General features: G+C 42.9%; 1 long non-coding RNA gene across 1 annotated transcript in view; it reads right to left on the bottom strand.

The window, feature by feature from the left end:
• Positions 1-6994: 6994 nt before the first annotated feature.
• Positions 6995-21823, bottom strand: part of LOC147689869 (uncharacterized) — a 91817-nt gene continuing 76988 nt past the window's right edge. Inside the window, exons 2-4 of the long non-coding RNA XR_015299764.1 lie at positions 19935-20076; positions 7309-7359; positions 6995-7205 (exon numbers count right to left, since the gene is read on the bottom strand). This is a non-coding gene — a long non-coding RNA (uncharacterized LOC147689869). The remainder of the gene's footprint in view (positions 7206-7308; positions 7360-19934; positions 20077-21823) is intronic.

Here is a 21823-nt window from a genome sequence, read left to right as displayed (position 1 = left end):
CCCATAGTCCAGTCGTGTTAATATAGCTGCTTACATAAATAGGTTTGTGGTAGTTAATCTCATGAAGCAGGTGCATTTGTTGAAACTTAGGCTCCAAGAGCTCTTTTTGTCATTGGACATCATGTTTTGCCACATAATTACTATTCTTGGCATGTGAATTCTTTTCTCCTTTGTAGGTCACTTCCCTGCATGGTAGAATTTCTTTTCTCAGCATAAATGCTGTTTTGCAGGACACTTAGTTGATGGTACTGGATTTCATCTGCCCTGTACTTGGAGCATATACATTTGTAAACTACTTCGGAAATGGGCAAACCCCAACTGCAAACATGTAAATATTTGTAAATCAGAGCCCAGCATGTGTTCCTCAGCATAATGAAATGCATTTTTTAAGTCAGTCATTATTCAGTGGCACCCCATAAGATCAATCAAGCACATCGATTTTCTGCCTCTCGATTAGGCCAATACATTATTAAGTGCAATCATCAATCAGTGCATGATTACCAGCAGTGAGAGCCAAATTTGTCAATGGTCCATATAAAGTTACTTTATTTTCTCGTATGTTTTCTGTAAAATACGGCGATTTGTTTTTTTTACTAAAAGCAGAATTCTGCAGCCCAGAAATACACAGCGAACACCATAACACTTCTTCTAAAGTGCCACCAAGATGTCACTTCTCAAGAGAGTTTGAAGATTTCTTGAGAAGGTAAAGCATAGTTTTGCCCGGTGCAGAGTTCCCGATCCCACTGTCTTTTGAAACAAGGAATGGCATCGCTCAGGCTTTAAGCAGACAGAAGGACAAGAACATAGCAGTAGGACAGCTGCTGAGAAGCACATTGCCCTAGCAGTCATTCTGGCATTCTTTCCCTAGCTTCTAAATATAGTGAAAAACATGAGGCTGTTGGTGTGGAAACATATAGCCGCTTGCTAGGGCCCCTTTGAAAGTTGTACCAAATGTATGCAAATAGTACATTCAACGAATTTCTACATAATAAACCATAGAAGCAAATGGTTTGCATCCACCCTCCTCTTTTTTCCAATCCAGGATTTATTTCAATTTGGGCCCATAATAAAAGTCGGAGTTGGGTGAAAGATAGGGTTCAAAGGCATCAAGGTTCATGTCACTGAGTCAAGTTTATACTATTGATCGCTTCTCGTCTTGACAAAAAACAGGAATTCTGCCATGGTGAGGATGAAATTCAGGTAGATGCTGGACATCCCGGTCTGGATAAGGTGCATTCAGCGTTACGGCATTGGATGTCTGTAACATAGGTGACTTTCAAGTAAAGTAGTCTGCTGTCAGCACAGTAATGTATTTCAATGCTTTTATCAGTGAATAGCGTTCCAAGGAGCTGCGAGTAGAGGATCACTGTATGTAACCCTATGGAATCCACAAGTGCAACAGATCTTCTGCCACCTGGATGCACCCATCTGAATAAACTGACATCGGAAGGAAAGGTCGCAAGAGAACTACTGAAGGAAGATGCCAGTGAATCCCATTAGACTCTTCAGGGTGCGAATGAGTGTGAGAGGTTCAATGATGTCGTAGGAAGATGAGAGGTACAGCAATATCAGGGGGCTGATTTTATCTTCATCCGTTGTCAAGGGGCTTCATCAATCATGTGTAACATAGCTGTCTCCATGCTACAGCCTGAATTGGAAACAAATTGGTAGTCACACAAGAGATGGTTGAACTTAATGTGGAAATGGAGTTGAATGCAGACTACTCTTTCAGAGATCTTGCTGAGTTTTAGGCAAGGTCATCATTGCCTAGTGTAGATTTCTTTAGAAGTGGGAGGATGTGGCCTTTCTTGAGTGTTTCTGGGAGATGTCTTGAGTGAAGAAGGCATTGAAAATGGAGAGAAGGTGTGAGAGCATCTCCTAAGAGAGCTTTGACGAAGGAAGAGGGTAAGATATCATCTTCTTAAGAAGGTCCTTTAAGGGAATTGAGTATTTCTGTGCGATCTGCAAGCGACAGCGTTTTAAATGGAGCCATTCCAGGACCATATAAGAAGGTCCCAAGCAACGTTTGAGCACAAGAGACTGAGAACTTGGAAGGGGATTGCACATAGGACAGTGGGACAGTGGACTAATGACTGAGAGATAACTGCATCAATTGTCAGTGAGCGGGTATGGACACAGGGGTTAATGTTAGCCTCGATATCTTCAGTCGCTGATGTCATATCAACCTGAACCTGAATATGATGTATATTATTTAGTGATGTAGACAGGGTTCCCGAAAGGGCTCACTGAGTGCCCTTTAAATCTTTTTTCTACTGGCTATATTTCGTTGTTAATGGAAATTATAACATTAGCTAAATAATTGGCGATAGATGGGGAAATTGGGAGCCTTTTACAAGGATGTGTTGGGACGCCTGCATTTCTCTTTCCGATAGTGCCCAATTAAGAGATCTCCAAATGTGGAGTGCAGCAGCCTAGGGGATGGCCCAACCCAGCCTTTTCTGGGCTCTGTTGGTCATAGACAGATCCCGTCTTAGTCCGGTCTTTGCCCAGGTGCCACCCCAGTTCGCCCAGTGCAACACCTGCAAAGGGGCACTTTATATTTTGGTGGGACTCAGTCACCTCCTCCCCCCTTCTGCAGCCCCAGAGCAGCATGTTAAATGAAGTCCATTTTGGTCTGTGTGTCCCGCAGAGTGACTGTAAAGGAGTCATTTACAGTGGTGTCATCAGGGAAGAGCCTAAGTCCTTCTCCTCTCTGCAGCCATAGTGCAGCCAGGTAAACCAAGTCTTTTTGGTAAGCGCATCCTGCGCACCAGCTATAAGGAAGCACTTTATTATGCTATGGACAGGGAGGGCCCTCTTCCACCTCACCCCCCATCCTACCTTCTAAAACCCCAGAGCAGCCGGGTAAACGAAGAGCTTTTCGTATCCTTGTGGAAAATAGACAAATGTTGTCAAGCGCAGGAGAACTATACATTTTATCTCATATCTCCAAAACAAATAAACGAGTTTTAACCAAACCAAGAAAAGGTACCAAATTGTGAAATGAATTAAGTGCTGTGAAAACTGCCAAGACTACTAACCTTATCCTCCAGTCCCCTGATTCGTCAGTACTACTGTGCACCATGCGAGCTCTGATGGGAGATGGATCTTCTGTGCTATAGACCAATATTGAATCAAATGGCATCATACTCTTGTTACAGGATCAGGAAGTGGACAAGACTAAGCCAATTAGACAGGCTAGTGTCTCAGACAGCAGTAGTGATTATCACTGAGATTGTATTTGAAAATGCAATAATGTTGTCCACAAACAGCTTGCCATATTACAAAAATACACAGTTTGCATAGGCTTTACATTTTGGAAAAAGGAACACTATTTCTCTAAACAAAAGATTATTATTTTACTGAGAAAACACAGTTCTTGTCATTAAACATCACCTTTTCATTGTTAGAAAATACAGGCTTAGTGCCAAACATCATTTTATTGTTCCATCAACTAGTCTGGTACTACTGTCACAGAAAAATATATTGATGGGACCTATATGCTAAGGATTACTACCAGTAAGCCAGGGTCAGTGTATTACCACCGGTGGGCACCTCCGTCTGTGAATGGTCCAATATGCCAAGAATTACAGTCTATATGCAAGGGCCAGCATGTTGCCACAAGCGCTTGGGTGGGCATCATCCTGTCATTGATGGTGCAAAAATGCCACGAACTGCCACTAAAATGCCAGTAGCAGATGACAAAACATTAATGCTTGCATATATAAATACCCACTCATATAGATACTTGCACACACCAATACACTCCATCACCCTCAGATGTACATACATACATACGTTTATAGGCTGCCTAAGGTCTTTATATACAATGCACATGCACATGTGCTATTTTCCACACACACACACATGCATTCTAACCTGCATGCACACACAAATACGTACTCAGACACAAAGACATACACCCCTACTGGGGTGGCAGAGTGGGCTAAAGAACGGTGATGGATTAAACCCAGATCTCTTGACTGGGTGTGAGTGTCTGATTGATTCAGAGGCTCCGGCCATCACCAACCCCTTTTGTACCGCTTTTGGCCGCCATAAGTGTGGCAGGGTATACTCAGACGTGAGTCCCTTCCTCACTTTGCCACTGGATTCAAGCAAGCCGGGCTGAAGAAGGCTGGAATGCCAGAAACCGGTCCTCGGAAGCTTGTTTCCGGTCCAGGGAAGACATGGCTTGGCAGTTCGGGCTGCACTGTTCCCATGAGGCACAGGGTCAGACTGATTTGCATATAGCCATGTCTGAACTGGGGTGGCAGAGTGGGCTAAAGAACGGTGATGGATTAAACCCACATCTCTTGACTGGGTGTGAGTGTCTGATTGATTCAGAGGCTCCGTCCATCACCAACCCCTTTTGTACCGCTTTTGGCCGCCATAAGTGTGGCAGGGTATACTCAGACGTGAGTCCCTTGCTCACTTTGCCACTGGATTCAAGCAAGCCGGGCTGAAGAAGGCTGGAATGCCAGAAACCGGTCCTCGGAAGCTTGTTTCTGGTCCAGGGAAGACATGGCTTGGCAGTTCGGGCTGCACTGTTCCCATGAGGCACAGGGTCAGACTGATTTGCATATAGCCATGTCTGAACTGGGGTGGCAGAGTGGGCTAAAGAACGGTGATGGATTAAACCCAGATCTCTTGACTGGGTGTGAGTGTCTGATTGATTCAGAGGCTCCGTCCATCACCAACCCCTTTTGTACCGCTTTTGGCCGCCATAAGTGTGGCAGGGTATACTCAGACGTGAGTCCCTTGCTCACTTTGCCACTGGATTCAAGCAAGCCGGGCTGAAGAAGGCTGGAATGACAGAAACCGGTCCTCGGAAGCTTGTTTCCGGTCCAGGGAAGACATGGCTTGGCAGTTCGGGCTGCACTGTTCCCATGAGGCACAGGGTCAGACTGATTTGCATATAGCCATGTCTGAACTGGGGTGGCAGAGTGGGCTAAAGAACGCTGATGGATTAAACCCAGATCTCTTGACTGGGTGTGAGTGTCTGATTGATTCAGAGGCTCCGTCCATCACCAACCCCTTTTGTACCACTAAAATGCCAGTAGCAGATGACAAAATATTAATGCTTGCATATATAAATACCCACTCATATAGATACTTGCACACACCAATACACTCCATCACTCACAGATGCACACACATACACATGTATAGGCTGCCTAAGGTCTTTATATACAATACACATGCACATGTGCTATTTTCCACACACACACATGCATTCTAACCTGCATGCACACACAAATGCGTACTCAGACACAAAGACACACACCCATACGCGTTCACATAGCATTAGATTTTTGTTTTCACATTTACTGTCTTCTCTAGTCTCACGTGTTTTTTGAGCTGCTCGGCTGTATCATATTTTAGACAACAACAAGAGTAACCCTTATGTCACTGCAAACTGGGTATGAAGCATTACCTTCTTACAAATGTCCACATGGACCTCATTTACAACAGCGTTTTTATATTTTCGCAAAAAAAAATGTGTGTAATTAAAGAAAAAGTTATAGAATTATAGAACAGTATTTATCTATTAAAACCAGAGTTGGGAAATTATTTTATGGCCATATCCAAACTGTCATAACACTCAATTCAGCCGAACTGAGTAATTATTTTTCTATTATTTTCACAAACATTAGATACAATAGCTATACATATGTACAATGGCGCATATGGATTTTAGTGGTAAGTGTTTGTAGAGGAATAGGTGCTAAAAAGCTCCAGGTTAAGAAACCATAACCAAAACATCAAGAAAAAGTGACAATCAAGTGACTACAAAATTTTACAGAAATTATATGGAAGGTTATTGGTATATACAAGGACATCTAGATGCTTATTTAGACGATAACGAAAAAGCGACCAGAAGACTCTTTGGCGCTTTTGTCTGAGACTGTCCTTTCAGTTGTGTCAACGTTTCTGGAGAAACTCTGTTTCACCAAGGTCGATAGTGTAATAGGAAACTTCCTAATCAGGAAGATCCTTCCAGTTTGGTCTTCCTTCCGATAATTAGGATGTCGACGTAAAGGGGGTAGGTATAATCCCAGCCTTCATGCTCATGCTTAAGTAATGCTTCAAGTTCTTTTTCGACAGCTTCTTGTAAATGAAAAGCAATTTGTCTATGTCTCTGAGCAACAGGACAGACATCCTCATTAATATGCAACTTTACTTTCATAGTCTTAAGCTTTCCCAAACCATGAAATAACGAAGGCAACTGTCTTACTATTTAGTGGTGAGCATTCATGCTGTAATTCACAGAAATCAGTCTCATATCAGCAGCTGTGCTGAAATTGAGTAGACAGGCACTTGACACTGTGCCTGGAAACACATGGATGGGTGCTTGCACCTTTGCCTTCTTGTATCTCAGTGTTGCTACAAATGAACCTTGACTTTTTAAGGGAGATTTAGGTTTTCAATGGTGTAAGTTGTAGTAATAGAGATAGTTAATCTTATTTCTCCTCAGGCATAATGTTTAACGATGCATCACTGTCAATAATGAAAGGTATTGTACAACAATTTACTTTCAGTGTAACCTTAGGACAATATTTGAATGACTTTGGTTCGTAGGCATGCTGTTCTTATATTGACTGACATTTTTCTTCACAAGAGGCTAAGCCAACACTAGCACGCTTTTAAACATCGACATGGCACAATCTTTTTCAGCACTTTCACGTGATACTGATACAGAAGAACTGTATGACGATGATTTAGATGACGATCAAATTTGTTCAGTATCTATTTGTCAGAACTGCCGGTTCTGATCCCGGCGAATTACTAAGATGGCGCCGCCGTTCAGGTATACGCATGCGCGGAGGGATGTCAGGAGAGTCAAAGCCCGGCCTCCCTCGAGCATTGATGCTTCACATTCACTTGTACTTGTAGTGGTCCCGGTTTCAACTTACCTGATTTCTCACAGGAAGCTGCGTCTCTTGTGAAGATCCGGCGATTGAAGCGGCTTCTTCCCCGCGGGCCTTCCTCTCCTCGGCAGAGTCTCTACTTGGCAGCTTCCCTCCTACGGCGTCTCTCCTCGGCAGCTTCCCTTCTGTGGCGTCTCTCCTTGGCGGCATCCCTCCTGTTGCATCTCTCCTTGGCAGCATACCTCCTGTGTCGTTTTCATCTGCAGCGTCTCTCCCTGGCCGCATCCCTTATTTTGGCTCCTTCTTGACAACGTCTGTTGGGGGAATTTCACGTACCTGCAAAGGAAGAAGATTAGAAAATCAACTCTGCATTAATGAAAATTACCGGTAACAGTGCTTTTGCGCTGCTCTTTCATATATCGAATCTGCTACTACTTACCTGATCTTGCTCCTGGCACTGTGGGGATCCGACCTTTTTTCTTTGGTGAATCTATTGATACAAAAAAGAAAGAATACCAAAATGTAAGGTTTATTTTTTGTTCCTTTTACGCTGGATTCAGAACAAACACCTTTATGCATTATTGTCACAAGCAAGACATGGCATAGAGGTAGGCTTTAGTATCGGCACTGAAGAATACATTTAATTCTTTGCACAAATTACACTCATTTCAATAATGTTTATTTATTTATTTTGGAATCAGACACAAGCCTAACCCATTATAAGGAAGACAAGATCATTCAAGACTTGGCTTTATTATTTTAAGGTAGGGAATAGTACCCTAGAGACAACTGAAAGAGGCATAGGGTGAATATTTCTGTATGTTCATTTAATCGGTGTCATTTTCTACATACCCATAGCCTCGTGCCTTATTCTGACGGGTCCTGGTACAATAGGTGCCTTAGGGAAGTTGTGGATCTTGCTTAATGTTCTTGACGTTCCTGAGAAAATATTTTGAACATTGACACTATTTGCCTTAACTGATGTTGCTGCTTGGCCTTGTGGGTGTGCGTCGAATGCTGCTTCTGAAACATTCTGGCAGCCATTTTGTCTTTGCGCTGTGACGCACTTACTTTTTCCTTTGATTTGAAAATCGTCACAGAATGGTTTTCTTTCCCACACCCTTTACATATCTGTGCAAGAGCGGGACATTTACCTTTGTGTGGAAACGAAAAGTCACATCTACAACACAACTTCTTTTTACGTGTAGACATCACTTTGTCCTTCAGTCTTTTGTTTTGGCTTACTTTTCACAAACATGACAGATTCATTCTGGCCATCTTAGGCTTCCATGTCAGCAGCTTGTCTATCAGCACACTCTTCAGTTATAACAGACATTAACACTCGCTCCAGACTCAGTATTCGTCGTCTGAATGAATCTAGCAAGCATCCATCAACAGGTCTCAGACACATATAGCTTCTTAGTCATTGAATTTAGTGAACCTTCAATGTCTGATGAGTATGTCAAGTGTGTTCACAAATTCATCAATGGTTTCACCAACTTTCTGGTGTTCTTGGTTGAAGATGTGTTGATTATAATCAACATTTGGTATTGGATTAAACATGAGATTCAACACTTCTTTAATCTGATGATATGTGACTTCTTCATCAGTTTGCAGCATTTTCTATATGACTTCTCTTACACCATCATCAGCAAGTTTTTTTAGATACTTGACAATCTTTTTGTTATTATTCTCTTCAATTCCATGAATGAAATAATTAAATGTCTCTATCCAAGCTGTCCATCTGTTGCCAATATTTAGCTTTTTGGCGGTATTGAACATTGGTGGTGAATTCAGGAAAGCGGTAGCTTTGTAGCCATTTATTGAAGTGGTTGACATTGAGGGTGGAGCTCTCTACTGCTTCCTCGGCTGATCATCTTGAACCTGTATGTGTGAGCCACCTCTGAGGCCTTGGGACGGGCTGGCATCTGGATCTTTCTTGATGACTGACTTTTGAAAAGACAGCCTCTGTATTTGCCTCCATCAGAAAAACAGTGTTCCACTATTCCAGGGATATCTGAGATTATGATGACTGTCATGCACATGTCAAACACAACCCTGGTGCTTATTCTGGGTTGTGGATCCTGGCGCTGCGGTCGTACCGACTCACTTTACTCAGATTCTGGTGAGTAAATAACTGTTTTATTCTTTGGCGTCGCTTTGCCTGTTCTTTGTTTACCCCACTTTCTAGTTGCAGTGTTATCTTTTTTTTTGTCCTCATTTAACATAAATAAGTGAGCAATCTTTAGGCAATCCAAGGTTTATTTAGGAATCCCCCTATAAGTTTGTCGATGTCTTCAAGTCGCTGGGCCCCGGAGATTCCACAAAACCAGTTACCAAGATTCTAGTAGGGATTAGTGATGCAAGTAGCGAGTGAAACCATTTCACCTCTACGAGATAGAAACATCACCTCCAATCTCACTTATTTAATAATCATTGCACTTTATGTGAGCCAAGCAATTAACAAAGCAATTTTTTATCCGACCTTATTCTCCCAGTCTACCCAATTCCTCCATATTTTATATCTTTTCTTTGATAGAGTTGTCATATCTAGATTATGAATACGCCTCACCGAGGTCACCCAATCTAATATTACGGGTGATTGTGGTAAAATCCATTTAAGACAAATTTCCAGCCTAGCTATAAGAACCAGTTATGTATAGGGGTAGACTCCATGGTACTGGGACCTGGGTATTGAGCAATATAACAAGAGATGGTCCCAGTAAACAAAACTTTGCCACAAAGCACATAAAACATATATTATATATTCGCACAGTTTAAAAAAAAACATAACGTAGAGGAGGAAGATTGAACACAGCCTCCTCTTAGAACGGTTGGGGGAGGCAGGGGTCGGTGGAGTGATATGGAGGTGGATTAAAAACTATCTGGAGAATAGAACCTTCCAGGTTCAACAGCATCCTTTTGAATCCAGAGTCTGTCCATTGTCGCAAGGGGTGCCGCAGGGTTCTGCTCTTAGCCCTACCTTATTTAACATTTATATGTGCCCCACGGCAAACATTGTGTTGAGACATGGGTAAAACTGGTATCATATGCTGATGACACACAGCTGATTGTTACCCTGGAGCAGAAGGAGGCAGGAACGGCTGTCAAGTTCAAGGCCTGCTTAGGGGAGCTTGCTAACTAGATGAAGCTCAGCTGTTTGCAGCTGAATGCGGGCAAGATGGAGGTGATGGTAGTCAGTAAGCAGCCCTCCCTTTGGTCACACTTGTGGTGGCCGGAGGAACTGGGACCATCCCCGCCCCCTAAGGCCAAGGTTAAGAATCTAGGAGTGTGGTTTAATGACTCCCTTTCATTCTCCGAACTGTTATCAGTGGTGGCTGGTGGCTGGTGGCTATTTTGGCATTTTGAGGATGCTGCGAAAAATTCTGGACCTTCTCCCAGTAGAGGCTAGACGGACGATTATACAGGCCCTTGTTACATCGCGTTTAGACTACTGTAACATCTTGTACCTAGGGGTGACCCCAAAAAATCTGTACATCTTGCAGAAGGTTCAGAATGCTGCGACCCACCTAATTCTGAACATTCCTAGACGGGCCTCAGTCAGAGAGGTTCTAAGGAAATTACACTGGCTCCCCATACAGGCCAGAGTTACTTTTAAGGCCTTGTGTTTCACGTACAGGATCTTTAATAAGCAAAGGCCTGGCATCTTGCACCCCCTTCTTATCGCCTATAGACCTGCCCGCTGCCTAAGGTCCTTGGGCACGGCAAAGTTGATCGTGCCTAAGGTTCGGAAGGAACGGGCAGGTGGGAGTTCCTTTGGATTCCTTGCGGCGAAAGCCTGGAATAACCTCCCTGTCGACCTAAGGAAGTGCCAGTCGGAGACTTTGTTTCGGAAAAAACTTAAGACATGGCTATTCCGCTGTCCACCGGATGGCTGGAAATAGGCAATAGGTAGCTGTTCCACAGGGGGTCCTGGCTGCAGGGTGGGGGGGGGGGCGGTCTCGATCACAGTTGCTGGGTACTTACTGGTGTTTAGCGCGGGGACACTCCGCCTAAAAACTAGGCAGCATAAATCTGCTCTTGACTCCAGAATACTATGCATGAGAGGGCGAAGAATTGCTCCTCAAGGTTTATGTAGGCAAATCCCAAATTAACGAGGCCGGGCAGCCGGCCAGTAGTGATTGAGCACTGCCCGGTCTAGTTAATTTGGGATGTCTTCATAAACCTCGAGGAGCGATTCTTCGCCCTCAGGTGCGTAGTATTCTGGAGTCAAGAGCAGATTTATGCTGCCTAGTTTTTAGCTAATGGAATTTAGCTGGACTATTCTAAGATTGTGGCTGGAACAAAACGTGACTTCCTGGGATGAGCGTGCAGTTTTTCCGCTTTCGCTACTTTTGAGCCCATGGGCCAGTAATCCTTGCCCCATCATAGCCCTCCCTGTAGGGCTACCACGGTGCCCCACTCCACCTGCCCTTCCCCTTCCACCCCAGTCCTGATGAAGACCCCCTCATAAGGTGCCACTAAACCTACAGTCATTCGGGGGCGAAACTTCGACACTTCGCTTTAAGCCAGCCATAAACAACAGAGATTGCCTCACTATGTTTGGTCATTTCTTAGGCCTGGCTAAGATTAATCATGTATAAAATGGTGCATTAATGGCTATGTAATTCAGCTTCAGGATTTTTGTGGATAATTGAGATTTAACTGTTTGCACAAATACCACTTCTTCACACCACTTCACCCTCACAAAATCACCTCCTTAATGACCCCCCCCCCCCTTTTCTCTCTTTTGCTCCGGGCACTTTTTCTATAAATTGAGATTATGTACTATATGCATTTGAGTACTGACAGTGTGAATAAATAACACTGTTCAATCTTTCTCCTCTATGTTATGTTTTTTTAAGCTGTGCAAATATATACTATATGTTTTATGTGCTTTGTGGCAAAGTATTGTTTACTGGGACCATCCCTTGTTGTTTAGCTAGAAGAACCAACAAAAATAATGAGGCCTGTGAATTAGACAAATTAAAACTAATACCCTCCTCTTGTCGGACCCCAAACATAACCAGACTTAAGCTTACCTTGATGTCTCGCTCCAGAACCTCCGAGACAGGCTTACCTATGTCATGCCAGAAGCCCTGGATAGAAGGACACTCCCAAAACATATGTTGATCATCCGCGTCGTCAGACTCACATTTCGGGCAAACCTTTCGGCTAGTTTCTTTGGTGACCAGTAAGCCCTGTGGAGTGTGTACAAAGGGCTCCTCTTGAGATAGGCACCTTTGACCACATTTCAAAAGGAGCGCATTGATACTTGCCATAGATGTTTTACAATTTGTCGATGGCAGGTCTCTTTTCCAGGACTCCTCCATAGGCGCTGAAGGGGGTTCATTCTTAATTAAGAGCCAATGCCATTTGGAGACCTCCTTTTGTTGAAATAGTCAGCCACAAAGGGAAAGTTCATATTCTACACTTGCTCCTTCTTATTTATCCAAATGTGAAGCCCAACTAGATAATTGATAAAACTTGAATCCCGCAAATCTTTGGTTGGTAAGATTATACAGTAATGTTAATGTTAATGTTAAAGGGAATTTATTGAGCGCACTGCCACCATGAGTTTCCTGGCGCTGATTGGACACTGAGGCCGTGCAAGAGGGATTTAGCGGGGGTGTGAGAAGAGCAGAGTTTTTAAAGATTTCCTAAATGATAAGATAGAGCACGAGGTCTTAAGTGAGAGTGGAAGAGAATTCCACAGCTTAGGAGCCAGGTGAGTGAAGCTGCGGCCACCTAGTTTGGTGAGTTTGAAACGGGGGATGATCAGAAGCTGAAGGTGGGTAGACCTCAGAGTGCGGGAGGGACAGTAGGGAGTAATCAGGGACTTCAAGAAAGCGGGGGAGGGGCCAGTCAGGGCTTTGAAGACCAGGCAGCAAACCTTGCAGGCTATTCTTTCGCTGACTGGTAGCCAGTGTAATTGATGTAATAAAGGTTTGGCCGACTGCCATCTTGGAATTTTGAATGCCAGTCTGGCAGCCTGGTTTTGGACGATCTGTAGCCTAGACAGCAGGGATTTGGGAAGGCCGTGGTACAGGGAATTAGAAAAGTCCAAACGGGACATCACCAGTGCTATTAGGACTTGTAGCAAGGCTTCAGGAGTCAAGAGGTGGGCGACTTTCCGTATCCTGTGTAGCTGGAACATGCAGGAAGATGTTACGGCGCTCACCTGGGACTTGAGAGTGAGCTCAGAGTCAATAATGACCCCGAGACTCTTTACACAGCCAGCAGGAGGAGACGGTGGACCAAGCTCAGTTGGCCAATACTGGGGGCCCCAGTGGGAGGCGCTCCTCCCAGGAAGGAGGAGCTCAGTTTTCCCAGGGTTGAGCTTTAATTGATTTTGATTCATCCAATGCTGGATGTGTGTCATGACCGCCTGAAAGTTGGTGACGGCGTCAGGGGAAGTGAGGGGGAAAATGATTTGTAAGTCGTCAGCGTAGTTGAACACAGTGACGTCCCACCTACCCAGGGAGTGAATAAGAGGTTGAATATACAAATTAAAAAGGAGGGGGGACAAAGAATATCCCTGGGGGACACCACAGAGCGAAGGAGCGCTGGTAGCGCTGAAAGGGCCCAAGCTAACTGCTTGAGATCTTCCCTCTAGAAAAGACTTGACCCAGGACAAGGCAGGCCCACGGACTCCGGCTGACTCGACACGATGGAGTAGGATGTTGTGATCCACCGTGTCGAATGCCGCCGACAGATCCAGTAGGACCAGTGCCTGGGGAAGTCCTCTGTCGGCATTGCCTCTGAGGTTGTCCAACATGGCGAGAATCACAGCCTCGTGGAATGGGCAGGTCTGAAGCCGGCCTGGTTTATTTCCAGGAAGTTGGACTCCTCGATGAATTGCGAGAGGCAAGCAGTAACGTGTGCCTCCAAGATTTTAGACAGGTAAGGCAAGAGGGAGATGGGCCGATAATTGGCGAGGACCACTGGGTCCATGCCAGGTTTTTTTAACAAAGGCACCAGTACGGCCTCCTTAAACGACCTGGGGAGCTGAGGGAGGTGTTGAGTAAGGGTAAAATGCAGCGTGGTAAAGTGTGACAGATGTCGCGAAGCACTGAAGGAGGGCAGCAATCCTTGGGGGAGCCGGATTTCACTCGCGTAGCCAGCTTGGCTAGGGAGTCGGAGTCAAGTATAGGGAAACAAGTCAGGATGGAGGTATTGATAGGGGGGGCTGCAACTATAGCTGAGAGAGGGGAATGGGGGATGGAGTTTTTGATTGCCAAGATCTTATCGATAAAGAAGGTGTTTAAGGCATTGCACGACTCTGCGGAGGGGGCCAAGTTCGGGAGTGTCCTGGCGTCCGATGTTAATTCGCCAAGGACCTTAAATATCTCTTTAGATTTATTAGGAGCTGTTAGTATTCTCTCTGAGACAAAAGCAGACTTGGTTGTAGTGATAGCTTTTTTATATTCTCTAGATAATTACGCCTCCACCTACGCTCCAATTGGCGCAGCTCAAGGTGTTGTAATTTCAGAGCTGAATTGAACCATTTGAACCAGTATGTCCCACAAATGAAGTGTATTCCCTCGAAGCAGTTGACCCCAACTCATAATACCTTCTTCCTGTAGTACAGTGGATAGGGAGTATTTTAAGCAGGCTGTCGTACCTGGATAATTCCAGATGGGGGCCCCTGCACTATAATAAGAAATCTTCAGGACTTTCCTGATTTGGAACCAAACTTCACAGGCCGAACTTAGAACCTTCAGTCTTATTTTTTTAAAGTATTTAGGGTGACCAAACCTAAAAATGGGGTGTTTCTAGACATGGCTAGCATCATAGGAGGAAAGAGTAAAGAATTGAACAGGAGAGGTCTTACATTTTTTAATTGAAAAGTATAATAGTAAAAGCGTATATCCGGACTAGCAATACCCCCCTCTACCTTGGAGCATCTCAATTTCCACCAAGCAATCCTCACCCCCTTATTAGCCCAGAGAAAACTACTTATTAAGACTTGTGCTTTTTTCAAAGCAGACTGGTCAAAAGATAAGGGGATCGTGTTACAAATAAAGGTAAAATTTGGCAGAATTGATATTTTAATTAAATTAGAGCGACCCAAAATGGATAATGCAAGGCTATTCCAAGAGTTTAGAAGTAAAACCATTTCTTTCCTTTTGTGCTCGAAGCTAACTAGGGTCGTCTTTGTTATATCATGAGTAATTTGGGTGCCAAGATAACGGATTTGCTGTTTTGTTATAATTGAGGTTACAGATGTGTTCCAAGTCATAATCTGAGTTTTTTGAGGATTAATAAAATAACCCGAAATCCTTCCAAAATGTATCAATAGCTTCTCTAGACAGGGCAAGATAGAAGGAGACTCACAAGAGAAGATCATCAAGTCATCTGCATATAAGTCAACTTTTTTCTCCCATCCCTCCCTTCTAAAAGGTGTGAACCTATTACTGGCCCTAACACTACAAGGTTCTATATACAAGTTAAATAATAAAGGGGATAATGAACATCCCTGCCTTGTCTCTCGTTCCAGCATAATCGATTTAGAGAGATTACCATTGATAATAAGTCTGGCAGTGGGCGTCTTAAAGATATTTTTAATTGCTCTAATAAAATAGTCACCCAACCCGAACCATCGATTCATATATGTTAAACAAGGCCAGTTCACTTGATCAAAAGCCTTCACTGCATCAAAGGCAAAAATCGAGAGGGGACAATTGTGAGCAGTGTCTATATTGATCACCCCGATTATTTTGTGTGTTAGCTCATGTAGCTGACGACCCCTAATGAATCCCTTTTGGTCCGAATAAACCAAGGAGCTCATTACCAGATTCAACCTCCCTGCTAAAATGTGTGCAAAGATTTTATAGTCACAGTTTAGCAGGGAGATGGGTCGGCATGACTCACAGTTCTTTGGGTTCTTATTTGGTTTAAGAATAAAAGAAACTGCAGTCTCATCTCATGACTTGGGGATTGGGTCATTTTCCAGAAAGATATTATCAAATAGAGTCACAAGAAACTGGGTGTTCTCATCAGACAATGCCACATAAAGTTCATTATAGCATCCGTTCACACAGCCCTGCCATTTTTTAATGTTTAGCACATTCTTCAATTCTATTAGATTTATGTTTCGATTCAATAAACTAGTTTGACTTTCTATCAGTCGAGGGAGCGGTAGATCCTCAATAAAATTCTTGATTTGCTATTCTGAAACCACTAGATCTTCTGTGTACAAATCCTGAAAAAACAACTCAAATTCCTCTGCTATTTTAAAATTATCTGAGGAAATCTCCCCTGATTCCAGTGTTATCTCTTTGATTAGAATCTTAGTTTGATTTACACAAGACTTCCAAGCAAGTAGTCTCCCACACCCCTTCCCACACTCATAGTTAGCTAATTTGCTGACTTCCCATTTTTTCCTAATTATATTGTCCAAGTGGTCTTTTAATGACTGCTTCTTAGCGATTACATTTAGAAAGTTAGTGTTTCTTTCTTCAACTGTGCTATTATTAAAGGATCGAGAAGTATCGTCCTACCAAAAGTCCATCTCCTCGTAGATTCCCCTTTAGGCAATTGAAGGACTAGTGCAACAGCAGAGTGATCTGGGAGATGTTCAGGGACGTGTGTAATTGATGATTTATATTTCAGCAACCTTAAATCAATCAGGAAGAAATCAATACGGGAAGAATGCCCATACTTTTTGTTATGGAATGTTTAATCTGACGGTGCCCCCAAACCATTATATTTTTAAAGCAGATATCTATCAAACCGGGATACCTCATCAAAACCTTTATAAACAAATCCATTTTCGAAGAAACAACTTTCCCTCCACTGGACCTATCCAGAAGTGGATTCAGAAGGATCTTAAAATCTCCCTCATTATTATAGGATAGTTAGATTGAATCAAGTGGTTATAAATTGTGTTTAACTGGGTTTCGTCATCTATATTAGGCCTGTAATAACCAACTATGGTATGCCACTCCTTTTGAATTTTAACATTACAAATGACCCAGCGCCCTTTAGCATCCACCTTGACCTCACCTAACGTTAAACGTTAAAAATAAGAGCTACACCTTTTGTACAACAGGATTGTGCCGTGTGGCAGGAACATTCGATCCATCGCTGTTTATCGCAGATGGATTCCCATTTCTCACATGTTATGTGAGTTTCTTGGAGGATAATAATTTCAAACTCAGATTGACGCAGATATTGGAAGATTCTCCTCTGCATGGTTAGAACTCTTACAGGCATATGCATCAAAGTAAATACCGGGAGCAAATGGGCAGATTCTCAGAATCTGCCCCTTTGCTCCTGGTATTTTTGCATTTGGGATGCATCATCCCAAATTCAAAAATCGCAATTTAAGGAATCTCTAAATTGAGATTCATTAAATTGCCATTGCATTTAAGGAATCCCAAATTGAGATTCCTTAAATGCAATGCAGGAAAGTAAAAAAAAAATAGCGAATTCGCTAATAGGGGGAGCAAATTACCATGAAGTTGGACTTCATGGTAATTTTCTAAAACTTTGAAAAAAGCACTTTTGTGCATTTTTCAAAGTTTCATGTTGCGCACACACATGCCCTTAGGGCATGTGTGTGTGCAACATATGTGCATAGATCAATTTCAGGGGTGCAACAGAGTGTCATTTTGACACCCTTGCACTCTTGAAATTGCATGAGCAATTTGCGAGTACCTACTGGTACTCGCAAGTTGCTCATGCAATCTCCAATACATTTCTATGGGCCTGGAATGAATGGGACAGCATTCCTTAATTGCGACTTGCAATTTGCGAGTAGCAATTAAGGAATGTTTAGGAATCACTATTTTAATAGCGATTCCTACATGCATAGGCTTTTGCTATTCCTAAATAGCGATTCCTTAAAAATCGCTATTTAGGAATAGCAAAAGTCTACGTTGATGCATCTGCCAGTTAGTCCATTAACATTCCAGGTCAGTAGTCTAATTGTAGTTAAAGAAAGAGTGGCAATAAAATACAATGCTTGCCACTTTGCCCACTTTCATTTGTACAGTCTTGTCTATTTGTCAAGGATTTCTTTTTCTTTTTTCCCTAACTTGCTCCTCACCCACTGAAAAGAAAGATAGAAATTTAACTTTCTCAAACTGTGCCCCCCTCCCATTGAACCCTCCCTAACATTAACCTGGGCTTGATGATAGGCCGCCCATTCCAGTTCCCTCCCCTCCTCTGCGGACAACGTATATTTACAGTATATTGCAGTACAAAATCAACTTTACCCCTTGGTCCTGATTAGCTCTATGAAAATCCCTACCTCTAATGGAAATCTGAGACTAATACATTATAAGTATCTCCATCAAATGTATTATACGCCATTACAGCTCCATAAATATGGGCTTAGGGCTTTGCCCTGCTGTAGACGCTGTGGAGCAGAAAGTGCTGATTTCTGTCATCTGGCTGGAGTTCTCCGAGAATGTGCTGAAGCCCCTAAAGATCTTAAAATCGGTATGAATTTCCCCAGCTCCTATTGTTTATCTTGGGTAATTCTAGACAGATCTGACTTAATTCGGAAGGACCGGGCACCCTTTCTGTAGGAACCAGCTTTGAGTGTCTCAGCTAAAATCCGCTCCTTCAGAAGAAATGTTTTAAAGTTTACCAAAATTCTTCTAGGTGTTGTTCTATTGGTGTTTTTGTGAACGGATCTCTGTGGATTCTTCCGTGATTCTGAACCCGTTCAATAAAGGTCGTCGTATCAAGACGATTTTGGTATCAGCGGACCGCAAATGACGAGTGCGGTATGTACAAATGTTTTCGTCATAATCGATTGATGGATACACTGTGTATTCAGGGATTTCGTTCGAACCTTCGGGTTCCATTTTGTGTACGGCAGCCATTTGGTGGTTGCCCTCACATAGGCCGATGACTGCGGCCGAATGAGTCCTTGGGACACATACACCTTTAGCTGACTTCTGAGTGACCTGAACGAACTGACTCCCTTGCCCGAGGCTGACCTTGTTGAGCCAGTTCCTTGTTAGGCAGCTGATCAGACCGAGATCAAAGAGCAGGACATTGCTGAATTTATGGTACCTGCACACACCCTTCTATCTTGCTTCTCATCTGTTTCTGTTCCTTCTTTTGTGGCCTATTTATGGTTTGGGTTGAGGTCTTTATTATTATGGGTTTGTCCGGCCTGTCCGAGCATGAATGTTGGATTTCACCTTGTCATTTATGGTGGGTTGGACAACTGAAAGTGGGCTTGTCGTTATGCGATATCTTTTGAAATGTCACTGTGTGATTGGACACTTCGTAAGTAGTTGATGCTAGTCAGGAATGTGATTTTTGGCATAAAAGACGATGTCTCGCTCTACTAAATTGTGCAGTCTCTGACGAAACACCCGTGTTCTGCTTCGTAGACCTCTGTTCCTGGTTGCAGCCAATAAACTTGGTCTTTGACGTCACCTAGAAGTGTCCCGTGTCTCTGTTTCCCAAGACAGGAGAACTCGAAGACATCGGGCGTTTCCCCATGCGCCGCTGGGTTCTAAAACCCGGTTCTTCAGTCTGCTAGTATTTTCTAAGGCTTCAATTTTATCCATAAGAGATTTTTTGCTGCTTTTTAATGATAGAATCTCTGCGGGATTTGTCTCTACTTCTTTATTTAAGACCTAGTTGCAGAGTTATCATGTAATTGATGATTGTCAATAGCTGCTCTTTGAATATTTGTCTGTATCTGCCTTCAGCATTAATGCTACGAATTACGTTTGACAGCGCACTTTATGTATGATCTGAACAGCAGGTTCTCGGACACTGATATGTAGAGTTCTTTGCAATGCTTTCATTGTTTTCAACTTGTTTACAGCGCCTGGAGTTGCACTTTGACTCTGCATGCGTTTACGTCGGGTCCTTATTTCGACTGACAACACATGTGGCATGCACTAGGAGTTTGCTTGGACCACATCAAACTCTCTGGGAGGGCACTGTCAATCTTCAGGTTACTTATCCCCAAGCTCGTCGCCAGTTGTAGCATCCTCCCCATCCCAAGCCTGGGTACCTGCCAATGACTACAGCACACACGGAACTTAGTATTACACAACTTTATTCAGCTGCGTTTAACTACGAACTCACCATTCTAAATCTGCGATCATTATATTCCACTCGAACACTTACGTCCCAGTTCTACGGAGCCATCTGGAGCCAAATGGGTTCCATCATTTCTAACTTGCAAGACACTACACTGAGTCTCGTTTATTTTCACTGTAGTTTGACCCTGGAAAAAATGACAAGGAGATAAATTATCAGTCCCAGTTTCTTGGATGGGAGACATGAAAGAAGATATAGATGTTGGAAGCAAGAAATTCACTATAAACAATGTAAGTATATTTTTTAGAACCATGCAGGTGTTGTTGAGGTTTTCCTCGCGCTCAGTTATTGTGATTCTACAGCAGCGAGATTTTGCCTTTGTTGCCATACAGTCAAATCTGTATATGGTCAAATGTCATGATTTCTCTGCACCATAGATTTATACATAAAATTTAATAGAGAATGTGGATATTCTGTTTGTATAAACTTCAGCAGACTCCTGGGTTCAGGTCACGCTCTTGATTCTAACCAATACCCATCCTGTTTCATAAGGGCTTAAGACTAGAGCAAACTAAGCCAAACATTTTTGAGGGAACGTTTTGTCATTATCTCAAATAAATGCATGCCTTCAGATTTATTTTATCCCATTCTTTAATTTTGGTGATTTTGGGTTTGACCCTCTTTCCAAAGGTCGTTTTCTAATACAACTCCCTTTTAGTTTTATTTTTGCAAACTTTAGAAGGGAACATTCCCGATAAGGTCACAAAGACATCACATATGGTATTATTAAAAAAGCACATTTATGACTTCCAGTGATAAAGATCAGGCTGGATGACAGATCAGTAAGTCTGGGCCAGTCGTGTGTGCAGAGTCATTTGTAGTCATTACTAGGTCAATACTGTTTCCCTGGGGGTGGACTTTTTGCATAAGAGAGCTCTGCATTTACAGTTGATTGAGGACACTGCTTTGCTATTCTACACTTTAATACAGTCCGGGGTGGGGTGGGTGGTTGCAGTGCCCCTTGGCATCTGGCACAGAAACTATCCCGGGAAGCTGTTACACGAATTGTAAAATCAATGTATTGAACGGCAGGTGTTGGCAGCAAGCAGATGGGGAACGTAAAAGTGTTACAGGGCACTTTTATGTAAAGACACATCCGCTTCAGGACAACTCTTTACTCGCACTAATTAATGCGCTGTTGATTTGCAGTGTACTATTGTTCCCTTGAATTAGCATTGTAATGAGGGTTTGATCTTTGTGTCGAAGCAAATAACTTTCCGCCTTTCTGAGTTGGGAAGTTTCGTTTTTTTTTTCTTCTACGAATTAGAGTTGAAACACACCGCCCTGAGGATGTATTTTAGCCCCTGGGATGAATTTAAAGCTAACAAAACTTTCTATCAAGACTAGATTCACAGTAGTTTTACCAAACACCTAAGAAATAACAACGATGGGCGTGTATAAAGAAGGAAGAGTCTTAGTAAAGAACTTTATGCTGTGTTTGCTGTTTTCACTATATTTTCTTTTTTTGCTGTGGGATGAAAACAAGATTTAGAGATATGAAGCGGGAAGCAGACAACATGGCAGTGCTCCACTAACAATCTTACTCAGTGCATACGTGTATACATACATATATTCAAACATACATAAAAGTACATTTTCAAGAGGCACTGTCTTGCACAAGCCCTCTTTGGAGCTACGATATCAATAATGTTCTCATAAAGCTCAGTCCTTTACCATGACTCCCAATGTGTCTACCTTTAGAAACAAGAAACTGGAGATCATTTTAACCGAGAAATCTCAAGCTACCTCATTACTTTCATTAAAAGAACACAGACTGTGGGGCATATTCTCAAGGACACATCGCAGATTTAGCGGCACTTTTCCGCCACAAAAGTGGCAATAGATATATCGCCCTATTCACAAGCCTGCGCTAA

Source organism: Lissotriton vulgaris, chromosome 9 (assembly GCF_964263255.1).
Source record: "Lissotriton vulgaris chromosome 9, aLisVul1.2, whole genome shotgun sequence".
Classification (NCBI taxonomy): Eukaryota; Metazoa; Chordata; class Amphibia; order Caudata; family Salamandridae; genus Lissotriton; species Lissotriton vulgaris.
This window is presented reverse-complemented; position numbering and strand designations above follow the sequence as displayed.